The sequence below is a fragment of the Syngnathus leptorhynchus genome, chromosome 8, assembly GCF_054491065.1.
Source record: "Syngnathus leptorhynchus isolate UIUO chromosome 8, UIUO_Slep, whole genome shotgun sequence".
Classification (NCBI taxonomy): Eukaryota; Metazoa; Chordata; class Actinopteri; order Syngnathiformes; family Syngnathidae; genus Syngnathus; species Syngnathus leptorhynchus.
Window position 1 is genome coordinate 12630001 of NC_141202.1, and position 17891 is coordinate 12647891.

The 17891-nt window shown below is 52.1% G+C and overlaps 11 non-coding genes and 51 pseudogenes across 11 annotated transcripts; all 62 read left to right on the top strand.

The window, feature by feature from the left end:
• Positions 1-116: 116 nt before the first annotated feature.
• LOC147053631 (5S ribosomal RNA) lies at positions 117-236 on the top strand (annotated as a pseudogene).
• Positions 237-362: 126 nt separating this feature from the next.
• Positions 363-482, top strand: LOC147053632 (5S ribosomal RNA; annotated as a pseudogene).
• Positions 483-826: 344 nt separating this feature from the next.
• LOC147053633 (5S ribosomal RNA) lies at positions 827-936 on the top strand (annotated as a pseudogene).
• A 116-nt stretch (positions 937-1052) lies between these two features.
• LOC147053634 (5S ribosomal RNA) lies at positions 1053-1172 on the top strand (annotated as a pseudogene).
• Positions 1173-1289: 117 nt separating this feature from the next.
• On the top strand, positions 1290-1409 carry LOC147053635 (5S ribosomal RNA). Its single transcript, XR_015067162.1, has one exon. It is a non-coding gene; the product is annotated as a 5S ribosomal RNA (ribosomal RNA).
• Positions 1410-1525: 116 nt separating this feature from the next.
• LOC147053636 (5S ribosomal RNA) lies at positions 1526-1645 on the top strand. The gene has a single exon (XR_015067163.1). It is a non-coding gene; the product is annotated as a 5S ribosomal RNA (ribosomal RNA).
• Positions 1646-1761: 116 nt separating this feature from the next.
• On the top strand, positions 1762-1881 carry LOC147053637 (5S ribosomal RNA; annotated as a pseudogene).
• A 115-nt stretch (positions 1882-1996) lies between these two features.
• Positions 1997-2116, top strand: LOC147053638 (5S ribosomal RNA; annotated as a pseudogene).
• Positions 2117-2229: 113 nt separating this feature from the next.
• On the top strand, positions 2230-2349 carry LOC147053639 (5S ribosomal RNA; annotated as a pseudogene).
• Positions 2350-2465: 116 nt separating this feature from the next.
• Positions 2466-2585, top strand: LOC147053640 (5S ribosomal RNA). The gene has a single exon (XR_015067164.1). It is a non-coding gene; the product is annotated as a 5S ribosomal RNA (ribosomal RNA).
• Positions 2586-2711: 126 nt separating this feature from the next.
• LOC147053641 (5S ribosomal RNA) lies at positions 2712-2831 on the top strand. The gene has a single exon (XR_015067082.1). It is a non-coding gene; the product is annotated as a 5S ribosomal RNA (ribosomal RNA).
• A 116-nt stretch (positions 2832-2947) lies between these two features.
• Positions 2948-3067, top strand: LOC147053642 (5S ribosomal RNA; annotated as a pseudogene).
• A 116-nt stretch (positions 3068-3183) lies between these two features.
• Positions 3184-3303, top strand: LOC147053643 (5S ribosomal RNA; annotated as a pseudogene).
• Positions 3304-3428: 125 nt separating this feature from the next.
• LOC147053644 (5S ribosomal RNA) lies at positions 3429-3548 on the top strand (annotated as a pseudogene).
• Positions 3549-3892: 344 nt separating this feature from the next.
• On the top strand, positions 3893-4012 carry LOC147053645 (5S ribosomal RNA). Its single transcript, XR_015067204.1, has one exon. It is a non-coding gene; the product is annotated as a 5S ribosomal RNA (ribosomal RNA).
• Positions 4013-4363: 351 nt separating this feature from the next.
• On the top strand, positions 4364-4483 carry LOC147053646 (5S ribosomal RNA; annotated as a pseudogene).
• Positions 4484-4795: 312 nt separating this feature from the next.
• On the top strand, positions 4796-4915 carry LOC147053647 (5S ribosomal RNA; annotated as a pseudogene).
• A 312-nt stretch (positions 4916-5227) lies between these two features.
• On the top strand, positions 5228-5347 carry LOC147053648 (5S ribosomal RNA; annotated as a pseudogene).
• A 116-nt stretch (positions 5348-5463) lies between these two features.
• LOC147053649 (5S ribosomal RNA) lies at positions 5464-5583 on the top strand (annotated as a pseudogene).
• A 343-nt stretch (positions 5584-5926) lies between these two features.
• On the top strand, positions 5927-6046 carry LOC147053650 (5S ribosomal RNA; annotated as a pseudogene).
• Positions 6047-6161: 115 nt separating this feature from the next.
• LOC147053651 (5S ribosomal RNA) lies at positions 6162-6281 on the top strand (annotated as a pseudogene).
• Positions 6282-6403: 122 nt separating this feature from the next.
• Positions 6404-6523, top strand: LOC147053652 (5S ribosomal RNA; annotated as a pseudogene).
• A 115-nt stretch (positions 6524-6638) lies between these two features.
• LOC147053653 (5S ribosomal RNA) lies at positions 6639-6758 on the top strand (annotated as a pseudogene).
• Positions 6759-6880: 122 nt separating this feature from the next.
• LOC147053654 (5S ribosomal RNA) lies at positions 6881-7000 on the top strand (annotated as a pseudogene).
• Positions 7001-7116: 116 nt separating this feature from the next.
• On the top strand, positions 7117-7236 carry LOC147053655 (5S ribosomal RNA; annotated as a pseudogene).
• A 116-nt stretch (positions 7237-7352) lies between these two features.
• On the top strand, positions 7353-7472 carry LOC147053656 (5S ribosomal RNA; annotated as a pseudogene).
• A 314-nt stretch (positions 7473-7786) lies between these two features.
• LOC147053657 (5S ribosomal RNA) lies at positions 7787-7906 on the top strand (annotated as a pseudogene).
• Positions 7907-8022: 116 nt separating this feature from the next.
• LOC147053658 (5S ribosomal RNA) lies at positions 8023-8142 on the top strand. Its single transcript, XR_015067165.1, has one exon. It is a non-coding gene; the product is annotated as a 5S ribosomal RNA (ribosomal RNA).
• Positions 8143-8258: 116 nt separating this feature from the next.
• On the top strand, positions 8259-8378 carry LOC147053659 (5S ribosomal RNA; annotated as a pseudogene).
• A 125-nt stretch (positions 8379-8503) lies between these two features.
• Positions 8504-8623, top strand: LOC147053660 (5S ribosomal RNA; annotated as a pseudogene).
• Positions 8624-8739: 116 nt separating this feature from the next.
• On the top strand, positions 8740-8859 carry LOC147053661 (5S ribosomal RNA; annotated as a pseudogene).
• A 116-nt stretch (positions 8860-8975) lies between these two features.
• Positions 8976-9095, top strand: LOC147053662 (5S ribosomal RNA; annotated as a pseudogene).
• Positions 9096-9222: 127 nt separating this feature from the next.
• On the top strand, positions 9223-9342 carry LOC147053663 (5S ribosomal RNA; annotated as a pseudogene).
• Positions 9343-9685: 343 nt separating this feature from the next.
• On the top strand, positions 9686-9795 carry LOC147053664 (5S ribosomal RNA; annotated as a pseudogene).
• A 115-nt stretch (positions 9796-9910) lies between these two features.
• Positions 9911-10030, top strand: LOC147053665 (5S ribosomal RNA; annotated as a pseudogene).
• A 121-nt stretch (positions 10031-10151) lies between these two features.
• On the top strand, positions 10152-10271 carry LOC147053666 (5S ribosomal RNA; annotated as a pseudogene).
• A 116-nt stretch (positions 10272-10387) lies between these two features.
• LOC147053667 (5S ribosomal RNA) lies at positions 10388-10507 on the top strand. The gene has a single exon (XR_015067166.1). It is a non-coding gene; the product is annotated as a 5S ribosomal RNA (ribosomal RNA).
• Positions 10508-10859: 352 nt separating this feature from the next.
• LOC147053668 (5S ribosomal RNA) lies at positions 10860-10979 on the top strand (annotated as a pseudogene).
• Positions 10980-11323: 344 nt separating this feature from the next.
• On the top strand, positions 11324-11443 carry LOC147053669 (5S ribosomal RNA; annotated as a pseudogene).
• Positions 11444-11793: 350 nt separating this feature from the next.
• On the top strand, positions 11794-11903 carry LOC147053670 (5S ribosomal RNA; annotated as a pseudogene).
• Positions 11904-12018: 115 nt separating this feature from the next.
• LOC147053671 (5S ribosomal RNA) lies at positions 12019-12138 on the top strand (annotated as a pseudogene).
• Positions 12139-12255: 117 nt separating this feature from the next.
• Positions 12256-12375, top strand: LOC147053672 (5S ribosomal RNA; annotated as a pseudogene).
• Positions 12376-12491: 116 nt separating this feature from the next.
• LOC147053673 (5S ribosomal RNA) lies at positions 12492-12611 on the top strand (annotated as a pseudogene).
• A 116-nt stretch (positions 12612-12727) lies between these two features.
• On the top strand, positions 12728-12847 carry LOC147053674 (5S ribosomal RNA; annotated as a pseudogene).
• A 116-nt stretch (positions 12848-12963) lies between these two features.
• LOC147053675 (5S ribosomal RNA) lies at positions 12964-13083 on the top strand (annotated as a pseudogene).
• A 125-nt stretch (positions 13084-13208) lies between these two features.
• On the top strand, positions 13209-13328 carry LOC147053676 (5S ribosomal RNA). The gene has a single exon (XR_015067084.1). It is a non-coding gene; the product is annotated as a 5S ribosomal RNA (ribosomal RNA).
• Positions 13329-13442: 114 nt separating this feature from the next.
• On the top strand, positions 13443-13562 carry LOC147053677 (5S ribosomal RNA; annotated as a pseudogene).
• Positions 13563-13683: 121 nt separating this feature from the next.
• On the top strand, positions 13684-13803 carry LOC147053678 (5S ribosomal RNA; annotated as a pseudogene).
• Positions 13804-13919: 116 nt separating this feature from the next.
• LOC147053679 (5S ribosomal RNA) lies at positions 13920-14039 on the top strand (annotated as a pseudogene).
• A 117-nt stretch (positions 14040-14156) lies between these two features.
• Positions 14157-14276, top strand: LOC147053680 (5S ribosomal RNA; annotated as a pseudogene).
• Positions 14277-14391: 115 nt separating this feature from the next.
• On the top strand, positions 14392-14511 carry LOC147053681 (5S ribosomal RNA; annotated as a pseudogene).
• Positions 14512-14626: 115 nt separating this feature from the next.
• On the top strand, positions 14627-14746 carry LOC147053682 (5S ribosomal RNA; annotated as a pseudogene).
• A 116-nt stretch (positions 14747-14862) lies between these two features.
• On the top strand, positions 14863-14982 carry LOC147053683 (5S ribosomal RNA; annotated as a pseudogene).
• Positions 14983-15107: 125 nt separating this feature from the next.
• LOC147053684 (5S ribosomal RNA) lies at positions 15108-15227 on the top strand. The gene has a single exon (XR_015067085.1). It is a non-coding gene; the product is annotated as a 5S ribosomal RNA (ribosomal RNA).
• Positions 15228-15343: 116 nt separating this feature from the next.
• LOC147053685 (5S ribosomal RNA) lies at positions 15344-15463 on the top strand (annotated as a pseudogene).
• Positions 15464-15579: 116 nt separating this feature from the next.
• On the top strand, positions 15580-15699 carry LOC147053686 (5S ribosomal RNA; annotated as a pseudogene).
• Positions 15700-15824: 125 nt separating this feature from the next.
• LOC147053687 (5S ribosomal RNA) lies at positions 15825-15944 on the top strand. The gene has a single exon (XR_015067086.1). It is a non-coding gene; the product is annotated as a 5S ribosomal RNA (ribosomal RNA).
• A 342-nt stretch (positions 15945-16286) lies between these two features.
• On the top strand, positions 16287-16406 carry LOC147053688 (5S ribosomal RNA; annotated as a pseudogene).
• A 119-nt stretch (positions 16407-16525) lies between these two features.
• On the top strand, positions 16526-16645 carry LOC147053689 (5S ribosomal RNA; annotated as a pseudogene).
• A 341-nt stretch (positions 16646-16986) lies between these two features.
• LOC147053690 (5S ribosomal RNA) lies at positions 16987-17106 on the top strand. The gene has a single exon (XR_015067167.1). It is a non-coding gene; the product is annotated as a 5S ribosomal RNA (ribosomal RNA).
• A 343-nt stretch (positions 17107-17449) lies between these two features.
• LOC147053691 (5S ribosomal RNA) lies at positions 17450-17569 on the top strand (annotated as a pseudogene).
• Positions 17570-17685: 116 nt separating this feature from the next.
• On the top strand, positions 17686-17805 carry LOC147053692 (5S ribosomal RNA; annotated as a pseudogene).
• Positions 17806-17891: the final 86 nt, after the last annotated feature.

A 17891-nucleotide genomic window follows, 5' to 3' on the forward strand; every position in this document is an offset into this window, starting at 1 on the left:
ATTTTTACCCCCCCCCACGTCGATTGTGAAAGGAAAGCCATCAAGTACCGCCGTTGCTTCGCACGGTTTCAGGGGTGATTGTGTCTATAAAATGCAAAACTTTGTTGAGTTTGACGGCTTACGGCCAAACTACCCTGAGAACGCCCGATCTCGTCCAATCTCGGTAGCTAAAGCAGGGCCGGGCCTGGTTAGTACTTGAATGGGAGACCGCCTGGGAATACCAGGTGCTGAAAGCCATTTTTTACACACACACACCCCCCCCACGTCGATTGTGAAAGGAAAGCCATCAAGTACCGCCGTTGCTTGGCACGGTTTCAGGGGCGATTGTGTCTATAAAATGCAAAACTTTGGTGAGCTTGACGGCTTACGGCCATACTACCCTGAGAACGCCTGATCTCGTCCGATCTCGGAAGCTTAAGCAGGGTCGGGCCTGGTTAGTACTTGAATGGGAGACCGCCTGGGAATACCAGGTGCTGAAAGCCTTTTTTTTACCCCCCCACGTCGATTGTGAAAGGAAAGCCATCAAGTACCGCCGTTGCTTGGCACGGTTTCAGGGGCGATTGTGTCTATAAAATGCTAAACGTTGGTGGGTTTGTCGGCTTACGGCCAAACTACCCTGAGAACGCCCGATCTCGGAAGCTGAAGCAGGGTCGGGCCTTTTTAGTCCTTGAATGGGAGACCGCCTGGGACTACCAGGTGCTGAAAGCCTATTTTTACCCCCCCCCCACGTCGATTGTGAAAGGAAAGCCATCAAGTACCGCCATTGCTTGGCACGGTTTCAGGGGCGATTGTGTCTATAAAATGCAAAACTTTGGTGAGTTTGACGGCTTTTGGCCATACTACCCTGAGAACGCCCGATCTCGGAAGCTGAAGCAGGGTCAATCCTGGCTAGTACTTGGATGGGGGACCGCCTGGGAATACCAGGTGCTGAAAGCCTTTTTTAGCCCCCCCCACGTCGATTGTGAAAGGAAAGCCATCAAGTACCGCCGTTGCTTGTCACGGTTTCAGGGGCGATTGTGTCTATAAAATGCAAAACTTTGGTGAGCTTGACGGCTTACGGCCGTACTACCCTGAGAACGCCCGATCTCGTCCGATCTTGGAAGCTTAAGCAGGGTCGGGCCTGGTTAGTACTTGAATGGGAGACCGCCTGGGAATACCAGGTGCTGAAAGCCTCTTTTTTTACCCCCCCACGTTGATTGTGAAAGGAAAGCCATCAAGTACCGCCGTTGCTTGGCACGGTTTCAGGGGCGATTGTGTCTATAAAATGCAAAACTTTGGTTTGTTTGACGGCTTACGGCCATACTACCCTGAGAACGCCCGATCTCGTCCGATCTCGGAAGCTAAAGCAGGGTCGGGCCTGGTTAGTACTTGAATGGGAGACCGCCTGGGAATACCAGGTGCTGAAAGCCTTTTTTTTACCCCCCCACGTCGATTGTGAAAGGAAAGCCATCAAGTACCGCCGTTGCTTGGCACGGTTTCAGGGGCGATTGTGTCTATAAAATGCAAAACTTTGGTGGGTTTGACGGCTTACGGCCATACTACCCTGAGAACGCCCGATCTCGTCCGATCTCGGAAGCTAAAGCAGGGTCGGGCCTGGTTAGTACTTGAATGGGAGACCGCCTGGGAATACCAGGTGCTGAAAGCCTATTTTTACCCCCCCCACGTCGATTGTGAAAGGAAAGCCATCAAGTACCGCCGTTGCTTGGCACGGTTTCAGGGGTGATTGTGTCTATAAAATGCAAAACTTTGGTGAGCCCGACGGCTTACGGCCATACTACCCTGAGAACGCCCGATCTCGTCCGATCTCGGAAGCTAAAGCAGGGTCAGGCCTGGTTAGTACTTGAATGGGAGATCGCCTGGGAATACCAGGTGCGGAAAGCCTATTTTTACCACCCCACGTCGATTGTGAAAGGAAAGCCATCAAGTAACGCCGTTGCTTGGCATGGTTTCAGGGGCAATTGTGTCTATAAAATGCAAAACTTTGGTGAGTTTGACGGCTTACGGCCATACTGCCCTGAAAACGCCCGATATCGTCCGATCTCGGAAGCTAAAGCAGGGTCAGGCCTGGTTAGTACTTGAATGGGAGACCGCCTGGGAATACCAGTTGCTGAAAGCCTTTTTTTACCCCCCCCACGTCGATTGTGAAAGGAAAGCCATCAAGTACCGCCGTTGTTGGCGGTTTCAGGGGCGATTGTGTCTATAAAATGCAAAACTTTGGTGAGCTTGACGGCTTACGGCCATACTACCCTGAGAACGCCCGATCTTGTCCGATCTCGGAAGCTTAAGCAGGGTCGGGCCTGGTTAGTACTTGAATGGGAGACCGCCTGGGAATACCAGGTGCTGAAAGCCTTTTTTTTACCCCCCCACGTCGATTGTGAAAGGAAAGCCATCAAGTACCGCCGTTGCTTGGCACGGTTTCAGGGGCGATTGTGTCTATAAAATGCAAAACTTTGGAGGGTTTGACGGCTTACGGCCATACTACCCTGAGAACGCCCGATCTCGTCCGATCTCGGAAGCTAAAGCAGGGTCGGGCCTGGTTAGTACTTGAATGGGAGACCGCCTGGGAATACCAGGTGCTGAAAGCCATATTTTACACCCCCCCCCCCCCCCCATGTCGATTGTGAAAGGAAAGCCATCAAGTACCGCCGTTGCTTGGCACGGTTTCAGGGGCGATTGTGTCTATAAAATGCAAAACATTGGTGAGCTTGACGGCTTACGGCCATACTACCCTGAGAACGCCCGATCTCGTCCGATCTCGGAAGCTTAAGCAGGGTCGGGCCTGGTTAGTACTTGAATGGGAGACCGCCTGGGAATACCAGGTGCTGAAAGCCTTTTTTTTACCCCCCCACGTCAATTGTGAAAGGAAAGCCATCAAGTACCGCCGTTGCTTGGCACGGTTTCAGGGGCGATTCTGTCTATAAAATGCAAAACTTTGGTGGGTTTGACGGCTTACGGCCATACTACCCTGAGAACGCCCGATCTTGTCCGATCTCAGAAGCTAAAGCAGGGTCGGGCCTGGTTAGTACTTGAATGGGAGACCGCCTGGGAATACCAGGTGCTGAAAGCCTATTTTTACCCCCCCCACGTCGATTGTGAAAGGAAAGCCATCAAGTACCGCCGTTGCTTTGCACGGTTTCAGGGGTGATTGTGTCTATAAAATGCAAAACTTTGTTGAGTTTAACGGCTTACGGCCAAACTACCCTGAGAACGCCCGATCTCGTCCAATCTCGGTAGCTAAAGCAGGGCCGGGCCTGGTTAGTACTTGAATGGGAGACCGCCTGGGAATACCAGGTGCTGAAAGCCATTTTTTACACACACACCCCCCCCCACGTCGATTGTGAAAGGAAAGCCATCAAGTACCGCCGTTGCTTGGCACGGTTTCAGGGGCGATTGTGTCTATAAAATGCAAAACTTTGGTGAACTTGACGGCTTACGGCCATACTACCCTGAGAACGCCTGATCTCGTCCGATCTCGGAAGCTTAAGCAGGGTCGGGCCTGGTTAGTACTTCAATGGGAGACCGCCTGGGAATACCAGGTGCTGAAAGCCTTTTTTTTACCCCCCCACGTCGATTGTGAAAGGAAAGCCATCAAGTACCGCCGTTGCTTGGCACGGTTTCAGGGGCGATTGTGTCTATAAAATGCTAAACCTTGGTGGGTTTGTCGGCTTACGGCCATACTACCCTGAGAACGCCCGATCTCGGAAGCTGAAGCAGGGTCGGGCCTTTTTAGTCCTTGAATGGGAGACCGCATGGGACTACCAGGTGCTGAAAGCCTATTTTTACCCCCCCCCCACGTCGATTGTGAAAGGAAAGCCATCAAGTACCGCCATTGCTTGGCACGGTTTCAGGGGCGATTGTGTCTATAAAATGCAAAACTTTGGTGAGTTTGACGGCTTACGGCCATACTACCCTGAGAACGCCCGATCTCGTCTGATCTCGGAAGTTAAAGCAGGGTCGGGCCTGGTCAGTACTTGGATGGGAGACCGCCTGGGAATACCAGGTGCTGAAAGCCAATTTTTACCACCCCACGTCGATTGTGAAAGGAAAGCCATCAAGTACCACCGTTGCTTGGCACGGTTTCAGAGGCGATTGTGTCTATAAAATGCAAAACTTTGGTGAGTTTGACGGCTTACGGCCATACTGCCCTGAGAACGCCCGATATCGTCTGATCTCGGAAGCTAAAGCAGGGTCGGGCCTGGTTACTACTTGAATGGGAGAATGCCTGGGAATACCAGTTGCTGAAAGCCTTTTTTTACCCCCCCCACGTCGATTGTGAAAGGAAAGCCATCAAGTACCGCCGTTGCTTGGCACGGTTTCAGGGGCGATTGTGTCTATAAAATGCAAAACTTTGGTGTACCTGACGGCTTACGGCCATACTACCCTGAGAACGCCCGATCTCGTCCGATCTCGGAAGCTAAAGCAGGGTCGGGCCTGGTTACTACTTGAATAGGAGAATGCCTGGGAATACCAGTTGCTAAAAGCCTATTTTTACCACCCCACGTCGATTGTGAAAGGAAAGCGATTGTGGCGATTGTGTCTATAAAATGCACAACTTTGATGAGTTTGGCGGCTTACGGCCATACTACCCTGAGAACGCCCGATCTCGGAAGCTGAAGCAGGGTCAATCCTGGCTAGTACTTGGATGGGGGACCGCCTGGGAATACCAGGTGCTGAAAGCCTTTTTTTACCCCCCCCACGTCGATTGTGAAAGGAAAGCCATCAAGTACCGCCGTTGCTTGGCACGGTTTCAGGGGCGATTGTGTCTATAAAATGCAAAGCTTTGGTGAGTTTGACGGCTTACGGCCATACTACCCTGAAAATGCCCAATCTCGTCCGATCTCGGTAGCTAAAGCAGGGTCGGGCCTGGTTAGTACTTGAATGGGAGACCGCCTGGGAATACCAGGTGCTGAAAGCCTATTTTTACCACCCCACGTCGATTGTGAAAGGAAAGCGATTGTGGCAATTGTGTCTATAAAATGCACAACTTTGATGAGTTTGACGGCTCACGGCCATACTACCCTGAGAACGCCCGATCTCGGAAGCTGAAGCAGGGTCAAACCTGGCTAGTACTTGGATGGGAGACCGCCTGGGAATACCAGGTGCTGAAAGCCTTTTTTAGCCCCCCCCACGTCGATTGTGAAAGGAAAGCCATCAAGTACCGCCGTTGCTTGTCACGGTTTCAGGGGCGATTGTGTCTATAAAATGCAAAACTTTGGTGAGCTTGACGGCTTACGGCCATACTACCCTGAGAACGTCCGATCTCGTCCGATCTTGGAAGCTTAAGCAGGGTCGGGCCTGGTTAGTACTTGAATGGGAGACCGCCTGGGAATACCAGGTGCTGAAAGCCTTTTTTTTACCCCCCCACGTCGATTGTGAAAGGAAAGCCATCAAGTACCGCCGTTGCTTGGCACGGTTTCAGGGGCGATTGTGTCTATAAAATGCAAAACTTTGGTTTGTTTGACGGCTTACGGCCATACTACCCTGAGAACGCCCGATCTCGTCCGATCTCGGAAGCTAAAGCAGGGTCGGACCTGGTTAGTACTTGAATGGGAGACCGCCTGGGAATACCAGGTGCTGAAAGCCTTTTTTTTACCCCCCCACGTCGATTGTGAAAGGAAAGCCATCAAGTACCGCCGTTGCTTGGCACGGTTTCAGGGGCGATTGTGTCTATAAAATGCAAAACTTTGGTGGGTTTGACGGCTTACGGCCATACTACCCTGAGAACGCCCGATCTCGGAAGCTGAAGCAGGGTCGGGCCTGTTTAGTCCTTGAATGGGAGACCGCCTGGGACTACCAGGTGCTGAAAGCCTATTTTTACCCCCCCCCACGTCGATTGTGAAAGGAAAGCCATCAAGTACCGCCATTGCTTGGCACGGTTTCAGGGGCGATTGTGTCTATAAAATGCAAAACTTTGGTGAACCTGACGGCTTACGGCCATACTACCCTGAGAACGCCCGATCTCGTCCGATCTCGGAAGCTAAAGCAGGGTCGGGCCTGGTTAGTACTTGAATGGGAGACCGCCTGGGCATACCAGGTGCGGAAAGCCTATTTTTACCACCCCATGTCGATTGTGAAAGGAAAGCCATCAAGTAACGCCGTTGCTTGGCACGGTTTCAGGGGCGATTGTGTCCATAAAATGCAAAACTTTGGTGAGTTTGACGGCTTACGGCCATACTGCCCTGAAAACGCCCGATATCATCCGATCTCGGAAGCTAAAGCAGGGTCGGGCCTGGTTAGTACTTGAATGGGAGACTGCCTGGGAATACCAGGAGCTGAAAGCCTTTTTTTACCCCCCCCCCCCCCACGTCGATTGTGAAAGGAAAGCCATCAAGTACCGCCGTTGCTTGGCACGGTTTCAGGGGCGATTGTGTCTATAAAATGCAAAACTTTGGTGAGCTTGACGGCTTACGGCCATACTACCCTGAGAACGCCCGATCTTGTCCGATCTCGGAAGCTTAAGCAGGGTCGGGCCTGGTTAGTACTTGAATGGGAGACCGCCTGGGCATACCAGGTGCGGAAAGCCTATTTTTACCACCCCACGTCGATTGTGAAAGGAAAGCCATCAAGTAACGCCGTTGCTTGGCACGGTTTCAGGGGCGATTGTGTCCATAAAATGCAAAACTTTGGTGAGTTTGACGGCTTACGGCCATACTGCCCTGAAAACGCCCGATATCATCCGATCTCGGAAGCTAAAGCAGGGTCGGGCCTGGTTAGTACTTGAATGGGAGACCGCCTGGGAATACCAGGAGCTGAAAGCCTTTTTTTACCCCCCCCCCCCCCACGTCGATTGTGAAAGGAAAGCCATCAAGTACCGCCGTTGCTTGGCACGGTTTCAGGGGCGATTGTGTCTATAAAATGCAAAACTTTGGTGAGCTTGACGGCTTACGGCCATACTACCCTGAGAACGCCCGATCTTGTCCGATCTCGGAAGCTTAAGCAGGGTCGGGCCTGGTTAGTACTTGAATGGGAGACCGCCTGGGAATACCAGGTGCTGAAAGCCTTTTTTTTACCCCCCCACGTCGATTGTGAAAGGAAAGCCATCAAGTACCGCCGTTGCTTGACACGGTTTCAGGGGCGATTGTGTCTATAAAATGCAAAACTTTGGAGGGTTTGACGGCTTACGGCCATACTACCTTGAGATTGCCTGATCTCGTCCGATCTCGGAAGTTAAAGCAGGGTCGGGCCTCGTTAGTACTTGGATGGGAGACCGCCTGCGAGTACCAGGTGCTGAAAGCCTTTTTTTACCCCCCCCACGTCGATTGTGAAAGGAAAGCCATCAAGTACCGCCGTTGCTTGGCACGGTTTCAGGGGCGATTGTGTCTATAAAATGCAAAGCTTTGGAGAGTTTGACGGCTTACGGCCATACTACCCTGAAAACGCCCAATCTCGTCCGATCTCGGTAGCTAAAGCAGGGTCGGGCCTGGTTAGTACTTGAATGGGAGACCGCCTGGGAATACCAGGTGCTGAAAGCCTATTTTTACCACCCCACGTCGATTGTGAAAGGAAAGCGATTGTGGCGATTGTGTCTATAAAATGCACAACTTTGATGAGTTTGACGGCTTACGGCCATACTACCCTGAGAACGCCCGATCTCGGAAGCTGAAGCAGGGTCAAACCTGGCTAGTACTTGGATGGGAGACCGCCTGGGAATACCAGGTGCTGAAAGCCTTTTTTAGCCCCCCCCCCACGTCGATTGTGAAAGGAAAGCCATCAAGTACCGCCGTTGCTTGTCACGGTTTCAGGGGCGATTGTGTCTATAAAATGCAAAACTTTGGTGAGCTTGACGGCTTACGGCCATACTACCCTGAGAACGCCCGATCTCGTCCGATCTTGGAAGCTTAAGCAGGGTCGGGCCTGGTTAGTACTTGAATGGGAGACCGCCTGGGAATACCAGGTGCTGAAAGCCTTTTTTTTACCCCCCCACGTCGATTGTGAAAGGAAAGCCATCAAGTACCGCCGTTGCTTGGCACGGTTTCAGGGGCGATTGTGTCTATAAAATGCAAAACTTTGGTGGGTTTGACGGCTTACGGCCATACTACCCTGAGAACGCCCGATCTCGTCCGATCTCGGAAGCTAAAGCAGGGTCGGGCCTGGTTAGTACTTGAATGGGAGACCGCCTGGGAATACCAGGTGCTGAAAGCCTATTTTTACCCCCCCCACGTCGATTGTGAAAGGAAAGCCATCAAGTACCGCCGTTGCTTGGCACGGTTTCAGGGGTGATTGTGTCTATAAAATGCAAAACTTTGGTGAGTTTGACGGCTTACGGCCAAACTACCCTGAGAACGCCCGATCTCGTCCGATCTCGGTAGCTAAAGCAGGGCCGGGCCTGGTTAGTACTTGAATGGGAGACCGCCTGGGAATACCAGGTGCTGAAAGCCATTTTTTACACACACTCCCCCCCCCACGTCGATTGTGAAAGGAAAGCCATCAAGTACCGCCGTTGCTTGTCACGGTTTCAGGGGCGATTGTGTCTATAAAATGCAAAACTTTGGTGAACTTGACGGCTTACGGCCATACTACCCTGAGAACGCCCGGTCTCGTCCGATCTCGGAAGCTTAAGCAGGGTCGGGCCTGGTTAGTACTTGAATGGGAGACCGCCTGGGAATACCAGGTGCTGAAAGCCTTTTTTTTACCCCCCCACGTCGATTGTGAAAGGAAAGCCATCAAGTACCGCCGTTGCTTGGCACGGTTTCAGGGGCGATTGTGTCTATAAAATGCAAAACTTTGGTGCGTTTGACGGCTTACGGCCATACTACCCTGAGAACGCCCGATCTCGTCCGATCTCGGAAGCTGAAGCAGGGTCGGGCCTGGTTAGTACTTGAATGGGAGACCGCCTGGGAATACCAGGTGCTGAAAGCCTATTTTTACCCCCCCCACGTCGATTGTGAAAGGAAAGCCATCAAGTACCGCCGTTGCTTGGCACGGTTTCAGGGGTGATTGTGTCTATAAAATGCAAAACTTTGGTGAGTTTGACGGCTTACGGCCAAACTACCCTGAGAACGCCCGATCTCGTCCGATCTCGGTAGCTAAAGCAGGGCCGGGCCTGGTTAGTACTTGAATGGGAGACCGCCTGGGAATACCAGGTGCTGAAAGCCATTTTTTACACACACACACACCCCCCCACGTCGATTGTGAAAGGAAAGCCATCAAGTACCGCCGTTGCTTGGCACGGTTTCAGGGGCGATTGTGTCTATAAAATGCAAAACTTTGGTGAGCTTGACGGCTTACGGCCATACTACCAGGAGAACGCCCGATCTCGTCCGTTCTCGGAAGCTTAAGCAGGGTCGGGCCTGGTTAGTACTTGAATGGGAGAGCGCCTGGGAATACCAGGTGCTGAAGGCCTTTTTTTTACCCCCCCACGTCGATTGTGAAAGGAAAGCCATCAAGTAACGCCGTTGCTTGGCACGGTTTCAGGGGCGATTGTGTCTATAAAATGCAAAACTTTGGTGGGTTTGACGGCTTACGGCCATACTACCCTGAGAACGCCCGATCTCGGAAGCTGAAGCAGGGTCGGGCCTGTTTAGTCCTTGAATGGGAGACCGCCTGGGACTACCAGCTGCTGAAAGCCTATTTTTACCCCCCCCCACGTCGATTGTGAAAGGAAAGCCATCAAGTACCGCCATTGCTTGGCACGGTTTCAGGGGCGATTGTGTCTATAAAATGCAAAACTTTGGTGAACCTGACGGCTTACGGCCATACTACCCTGAGAACGCCCGATCTCGGAAGCTAAAGCAGGGTCGGGCCTGGTTAGTACTTGAATGGGAGACCGCCTGGGAATACCAGGTGCGGAAAGCCTATTTTTACCACCCCACGTCGATTGTGAAAGGAAAGCCATCAAGTAACGCCCTTGCTTGGCACGGTTTCAGGGGCGATTGTGTCCATAAAATGCAAAACTTTGGTGAGTTTGACGGCTTACGGCCATACTGCCCTGAAAACGCCCGATATCATCCGATCTCGGAAGCTAAAGCAGGGTCGGGCCTGGTTAGTACTTGAATGGGAGACCGCCTGGGAATACCAGGAGCTGAAAGCCTTTTTTTACCCCCCCCCCCCCACGTCGATTGTGAAAGGAAAGCCATCAAGTACCGCCGTTGCTTGGCACGGTTTCAGGGGCGATTGTGTCTATAAAATGCAAAACTTTGGTGAACTTGACGGCTTACGGCCATACTACCCTGAGAACGCCCGATCTCGTCCGATCTCGTAAGCTTAAGCAGGGTCGGGCCTGGTTAGTACTTGAATGGGAGACCGCCTGGGAATACCAGGTGCTGAAAACCTTTTTTTTACCCCCCCACGTCGATTGTGAAAGGAAAGCCATCAAGTACCGCCGTTGCTTGGCACGGTTTCAGGGGCGATTGTGTCTATAAAATGCAAAACTTTGGTGGGTTTGACGGCTTACGGCCATACTACCCTGAGAACGCCCGATCTCGTCCGATCTCGGAAGCTAAAGCAGGGTCGGGCCTGGTTAGTACTTGAATGGGAGACCGCCTGGGAATACCAGGTGCTGAAAGCCTATTTTTACCACCCCCCACGTCGATTGTGAAAGGAAAGCCATCAAATACCGCCGTTGCTTGGCACGGTTTCAGGGGTGATTGTGTCTATAAAATGCAAAACTCTGGTGAGTTTGACGGCTTACGGCCAAACTACCCTGAGAACGTCCGATCTCGGTAGCTAAAGCAGGGCCGGGCCTGGTTAGTACTTGAATGGGAGACCGCCTGGGAATACCAGGTGCTGAAAGCCATTTTTTACACACACACCCCCCCCCACGTCGATTGTGAAAGGAAAGCCATCAAGTACCGCCGTTGCTTGGCACGGTTTCAGGGGCGATTGTGTCTATAAAATGCAAAACTTTGGTGAGCTTGACGGCTTACGGCCATACTACCCTGAGAACGCCCGATCTCGTCCGATCTCAGAAGCTTAAGCAGGGTCGGGCCTGGTTAGTACTTGAATGGAAGACCGCCTGGGAATACCAGGTGCTGAAAGCCTTTTTTTTACCCCCCCACGTCGATTGTGAAAGGAAAGCCATCAAGTACCGCCGTTGCTTGGCACGGTTTCAGGGGCGATTGTGTCTATAAAATGCAAAACTTTGGTGGGTTTGACGGCTTACGGCCATACTACCCTGAGAATGCCCGATCTCGGAAGCTGAAGCAGGGTCGGGCCTGTTTAGTCCTTGAATGGGAGACCGCCTGGGACTACCAGGTGCTGAAAGCCTATTTTTACCCCCCCCCCCACGTCGATTGTGAGAGGAAAGCCATCAAGTACCGCCATTGCTTGGCACGGTTTCAGGGCGATTGTGTCTATAAAATGCAAAACTTTGGTGAGTTTGACGGCTTACGGCCATACTACCCTGAGAACGCCCGATCTCGTCCGATCTCGGAATTTAAAGCAGGGTCGGGCCTGGTCAGTACTTGGATGGGAGACCGCCTGGGAATACCAGGTGCTGAAAGCCTATTTTTACCACCCCACGTCGATTGTGAAAGGAAAGCCATCAAGTACCACCGTTGCTTGGCACGGTTTCAGAGGCGATTGTGTCTATAAAATGCAAAACTTTGGTGAGTTTGACGGCTTACGGCCATACTACCCTGAGAACGCCCGATATCGTCTGATCTCGGAAGCTAAAGCAGTGTCGGGCCTGGTTACTACTTGAATGGGAGAATGCCTGGGAATACCAGTTGCTGAAAGCCTTTTTTTACCCCCCCACGTCGATTGTGAAAGGAAAGCCATCAAGTACCGCCGTTGCTTGGCACGGTTTCAGGGGCGATTGTGTCTATAAAATGCAAAACTTTGGTGAACCTGACGGCTTACGGCCATACTACCCTGAGAACGCCCGATCTCGGAAGCTAAAGCAGGGTCGGGCCTGGTTAGTACTTGAATGGGAGACCGCCTGGGAATACCAGGTGCGGAAAGCCTATTTTTACCACCCCACGTCGATTGTGAAAGGAAAGCCATCAAGTAACGCCATTGCTTGGCACGGTTTCAGGGGCGATTGTGTCCATAAAATGCAAAACTTTGGTGAGTTTGACGGCTTACGGCCATACTGCCCTGAAAACGCCCGATATCATCCGATCTCGGAAGCTAAAGCAGGGTCGGGCCTGGTTAGTACTTGAATGGGAGACCGCCTGGGAATACCAGGAGCTGAAAGCCTTTTTTTACCCCCCCCCACGTCGATTGTGAAAGGAAAGCCATCAAGTACCGCCGTTGCTTGGCACGGTTTCAGGGGCGATTGTGTCTATAAAATGCAAAACTTTGATGAGCTTTACGGCTTACGGCCATACTACCCTGAGAACGCCCGATCTCGTCCGATCTCAGAAGCTTAAGCAGGGTCGGGCCTGGTTAGTACTTGAATGGGAGACCGCCTGGGAATACCAGGTGCTGAAAGCCTTTTTTTTAACCCCACACGTCGATTGTGAAAGGAAAGCCATCAAGTACCGCCGTTGCTTCGCACGGTTTCAGGGGCGATTGTGTCTATAAAATGCAAAACTTTGGTGGGTTTGACGGCTTACGGCCATACTACCTTGAGAACGCCCGATCTCGTCCGATCTCGGAAGCTAAAGCAGGGTCGGGCCAAGTTAGTACTTGAATGGGAGACCGCCTGGGAATACCAGGTGCTGAAAGCCTTTTTTTTACCCCCCCACGTCGATTGTGAAAGGAAAGCCATCAAGTACCGCCGTTGCTTGGCACGGTTTCAGGGGCGATTGTGTCTATAAAATGCAAAACTTTGGTGGGTTTGTCGGCTTACGGCCATACTACCCTGAGAATGCCCGATCTCGTCCGATCTCGGAAGCTAAAGCAGGGTCGGGCCTGGTTAGTACTTGAATGGGAGACCGCCTGGGAATACCAGGTGCTGAAAGCCTATTTTTACCCCCCCCACGTCGATTGTGAAAGGAAAGCCATCAAGTACCGCCGTTGCTTGGCACGGTTTCAGGGGTGATTGTGTCTATAAAATGCAAAACGTTGGTGAGTTTGACGGCTTACGGCCAAACTACCCTGAGAACGCCCGATCTCGTCCGATCTCGGTAGCTAAAGCAGGGCCGGGCCTGGTTAGTACTTGAATGGGAGACCGCCTGGGAATACCAGGTGTTGGAAGCCATTTTTTACACACACACCCCCCCCCATGTCGATTGTGAAAGGAAAGCCATCAAGTACCGCCGTTGCTTGGCACGGTTTCAGGGGCGATTGTGTCTATAAAATGCAAAACTTTGGTGAGCTTGACGGCTTACGGCCATACTACCCTGAGAACGCCCGATCTCGTCCGATCTCGGAAGCTTAAGCAGGGTCGGGCCTGGTTAGTACTTGAATGGGAGACCGCCTGGGAATACCAGGTGCTGAAAGCCTTTTTTTTACCCCCCCACATCGATTGTGAAAGGAAAGCCATCAAGTACCGCCGTTGCTTGGCACGGTTTCAGGGGCGATTGTGTCTATAAAATGCAAAACTGGTGGGTTTGACGGCTTACGGCCATACTGCCCTGAAAACGCCCGATCTCGTCCGATCTCAGAAGCTAAAGCAGGGTCGGGCCTGGTTAGTACTTGAATGGGAGACCGCCTGGGAATACCAGGTGCTGAAAGCATATTTTTACCCCCCCCCCCCCACGTCGATTGTGAAAGGAAAGCCATCAAGTACCGCCGTTGCTTGGCACGGTTTCAGGGGCGATTGTGTCTATAAAATGCAAAACTTTGGTGAGCTTGATGGCTTACGGCCATACTACCCTGAGAACGCCCGATCTCGTTCGATCTCGGTAGCTTAAGCAGGGTCGGGCCTGGTTAGTACTTGAATGGGAGACCGCCTGGGAATACCAGGTGCTGAAAGCCTTTTTTTTACCCCCCCACGTCGATTGTGAAAGGAAAGCCATCAAGTACTGCCGTTGCTTGGCACGGTTTCAGGGGCGATTGTGTCTATAAAATGCAAAACTTTGATGAGTTTGACGGTTTACGGCCATACTACCCTGAGAACGCCCGATCTCGTCCGATCTCGGAAGCTAAAGCAGGGTCGGGCCTGCTTAGTACTTGAATGGGAGACCGCCTGCGAATACCAGGTGCTGAAAGCCTATTTTTACCCCCCCCCACGTCGATTGTGAAAGGAAAGCCATCAAGTACCGCCTTCACTTGGCACGGTTTCAGGGGTGATTGTGTCTATAAAATGCAAAACTTTGGTGAGCCTGACGGCTTACGGCCATACTACCCTGAGAACGCCCGATCTCGTCCGATCTCGGAAACTAAAGCAGGGTCGGGCCTGGTTAGTACTTGAATGGGAGACCGCCTGGGAATACCAGGTGCGGAAAGCCTATTTTTACCACCCCACGTCGATTGTGAAAGGAAAGCCATCAAGTAACGCCGTTGCTTGGCCCGGTTTCAGGGGCGATTGTGTCTATAAAATGCCAAACTTTGGTGAGTTTGACGGCTTACGGCCATACTGCCCTGAAAACGCCCGATATCGTCCGATCTTGGAAGCTAAAGCAGGGTCGGGCCTGGTTAGTACTTGAATGGGAGACCGCCTGGGAATACCAGTTGCTGAAAGCCTTTTTTTTACCCCCCCCACGTCGATTGTGAAAGGAAAGCCATCAAGTACCGCCGTTGCTTGGCGGTTTCAGGGGCGATTGTGTCTATAAAATGCAAAACTTTGGTGGGTTTGACGGCTTACGGCCATACTACCCTGAGAACGCCCGATCTCGTCCGATCTTGGAAGCTAAAGCAGGGTCGGGCCTGGTTAGTACTTGAATGGGAGACCGCCTGGGAATACCAGGTGCTGAAAGCCTATTTTTACCCCCCCCACGTCGATTGTGAAAGGAAAGCCATCAAGTACCGCCGTTGCTTGGCACGGTTTCAGGGGTGATTGTGTCTATAAAATGCAAAACTTTGGTGAGTTTGACGGCTTACGGCCAAACTACCCTGAGAACGCCCGATCTCGTCCGATCTCGGTAGCTAAAGCAGGGCCGGGCCTGGTTAGTACTTGAATGGGAGACCGCCTGGGAATACCAGGTGCTGAAAGCCATTTTTTACACACACTCCCCCCCCCACGTTGATTGTGAAAGGAAAGCCATCAAGTACCGCCGTTGCTTGTCCCGGTTTCAGGGGCGATTGTGTCTATAAAATGCAAAACTTTGGTGAGCTTGACAGCTTACGGCCATACTACCCTGAGAACGCCCGATCTCGTCCGATCTCGGAAGCTTAAGCAGGGTCGGGCCTGGTTAGTACTTGAATGGGAGACCGCCTGGGAATACCAGGTGCTGAAAGCCTTTTTTTTACCCCCCCAAGTCGATTGTGAAAGGAAAGCCATCAAGTACCGCCGTTGCTTGGCACGGTTTCAGGGGCGATTGTGTCTATAAAATGCAAAACTTTGGTGCGTTTGACGGCTTACGGCCATACTACCCTGAGAACGCCCGATCTCGTCCGATCTCGGAAGCTGAAGCAGTGTCGGGCCTGGTTAGTACTTGAATGGGAGACCGCCTGGGAATACCAGGTGCTGAAAGCCTATTTTTACCCCCCCCACGTCGATTGTGAAAGGAAAGCCATCAAGTACCGCCGTTGCTTGGCACGGTTTCAGGGGTGATTGTGTCTATAAAATGCAAAACTTTGGTGAGTTTGACGGCTTACGGCCAAACTACCCTGAGAACGCCCGATCTCGTCCGATCTCGGTAGCTAAAGCAGGGCCGGGCCTGGTTAGTACTTGAATGGGAGACCGCCTGGGAATACCAGGTGCTGAAAGCCATTTTTTACACACACACCCCCCCCCACGTCGATTGTGAAAGGAAAGCCATCAAGTACCGCCGTTGCTTGGCACGGTTTCAGGGGCGATTGTGTCTATAAAATGCAAAACTTTGGTGAGCTTAACGGCTTACGGCCATACTACCCTGAGAACGCCCGATCTCGTCCGATCTCGGAAGCTTAAGCAGGGTCGGGCCTGGTTAGTACTTGAATGGGAGACCGCCTGGGAATACCAGGTGCTGAAAGCCTTTTTTTTACCCCCCCACGTCGATTGTGAAAGGAAAGCCATCAAGTACCGCCGTTGCTTGGCACGGTTTCAGGGGCGATTGTGTCTATAAAATGCAAAACTTTGGTGGGTTTGACGGCTTACAGCCATACTACCCTGAGAACGCCCGATCTCGGAAGCTGAAGCAGGGTCGGGCCTGTTTAGTCCTTGAATGGGAGACCGCCTGGGACTACCAAGTGCTAAAAGCCTATTTTTACCCCCCCCACGTCGATTGTGAAAGGAAAGCCATCAAGTACCGCCATTGCTTGGCACGGTTTCAGGGGCGATTGTGTCTATAAAATGCAAAACTTTGGTGAACCTGACGGCTTACGGCCATACTACCCTGAGAACGCCCGATCTCGTCCGATCTCGGAAGCTAAAGCAGGGTCGGGCCTGGTTATTACTTCAATGGGAGACCGCCTGGGAATACCAGGAGCTGAAAGCCTTTTTTTACCCCCCCCCCCACGTCGATTGTGAAAGGAAAGCCATCAAGTACCGCCGTTGCTTGGCACGGTTTCAGGGGCGATTGTGTCTATAAAATGCAAAACTTTGGTGAGCTTGACGGCTTACGGCCATACTACCCTGAGAACGCCCGATCTCGTCCGATCTCGTAAGCTTAAGCAGGGTCGGGCCTGGTTAGTACTTGAATGGGAGACCGCCTGGGAATACCAGGTGCTGAAAGCCTTTTTTTTACCCCCCCACGTCGATTGTGAAAGGAAAGCCATCAAGTACCGCCGTTGCTTGGCACGGTTTCAGGGGCGATTGTGTCTATAAAATGCAAAACTTTGGTGGGTTTGACGGATTACGGCCATACTACCCTGAGAACGCCCGATCTCGGAAGCTGAAGCAGGGTCGGTCCTGTTTAGTCCTTGAATGGGAGACCGCCTGGGAATACCAGGTGCTGAAAGCCTATTTTTACCACCCCACGTCGATTGTGAAAGGAAAGCCATCAAGTACCGCCGTTGCTTGGCACGGTTTCAGGGGCGATTGTGTCTATAAAATGCAAAACTTTGGTGGGTTTGACGGCTTACGGCCATACTACCCTGAGAACGCCCGATCTCGTCCGATCTCGGAAGCTAAAGCAGGGTCGGGCCTGGTTAGTACTTGAATGGGAGACCGCCTGGGAATACCAGGTGCTGAAAGCCTATTTTTACCACCCCCCACGTCGATTGTGAAAGGAAAGCCATCAAATACCGCCGTTGCTTGGCACGGTTTCAGGGGTGATTGTGTCTATAAAATGCAAAACTTTGGTGAGTTTGACGGCTTACGGCCAAACTACCCTGAGAACGTCCGATCTCGGTAGCTAAAGCAGGGCCGGGCCTGGTTAGTACTTGAATGGGAGACCGCCTGGGAATACCAGGTGCTGAAAGCCTTTTTTTTAACCCCACACGTCGATTGTGAAAGGAAAGCCATCAAGTACCGCCGTTGCTTCGCACGGTTTCAGGGGCGATTGTGTCTATAAAATGCAAAACTTTGGTGGGTTTGACGGCTTACGGCCATACTACCTTGAGAACGCCCGATCTCGTCCGATCTCGGAAGCTAAAGCAGGGTCGGGCCAAGTTAGTACTTGAATGGGAGACCGCCTGGGAATACCAGGTGCTGAAAGCCTTTTTTTTACCCCCCCACGTCGATTGTGAAAGGAAAGCCATCAAGTACCGCCGTTGCTTGGCACGGTTTCAGGGGCGATTGTGTCTATAAAATGCAAAACTTTGGTGGGTTTGTCGGCTTACGGCCATACTACCCTGAGAATGCCCGATCTCGTCCGATCTCGGAAGCTAAAGCAGGGTCGGGCCTGGTTAGTACTTGAATGGGAGACCGCCTGGGAATACCAGGTGCTGAAAGCCTATTTTTACCCCCCCCCACGTCGATTGTGAAAGGAAAGCCATCAAGTACCGCCGTTGCTTGGCACGGTTTCAGGGGTGATTGTGTC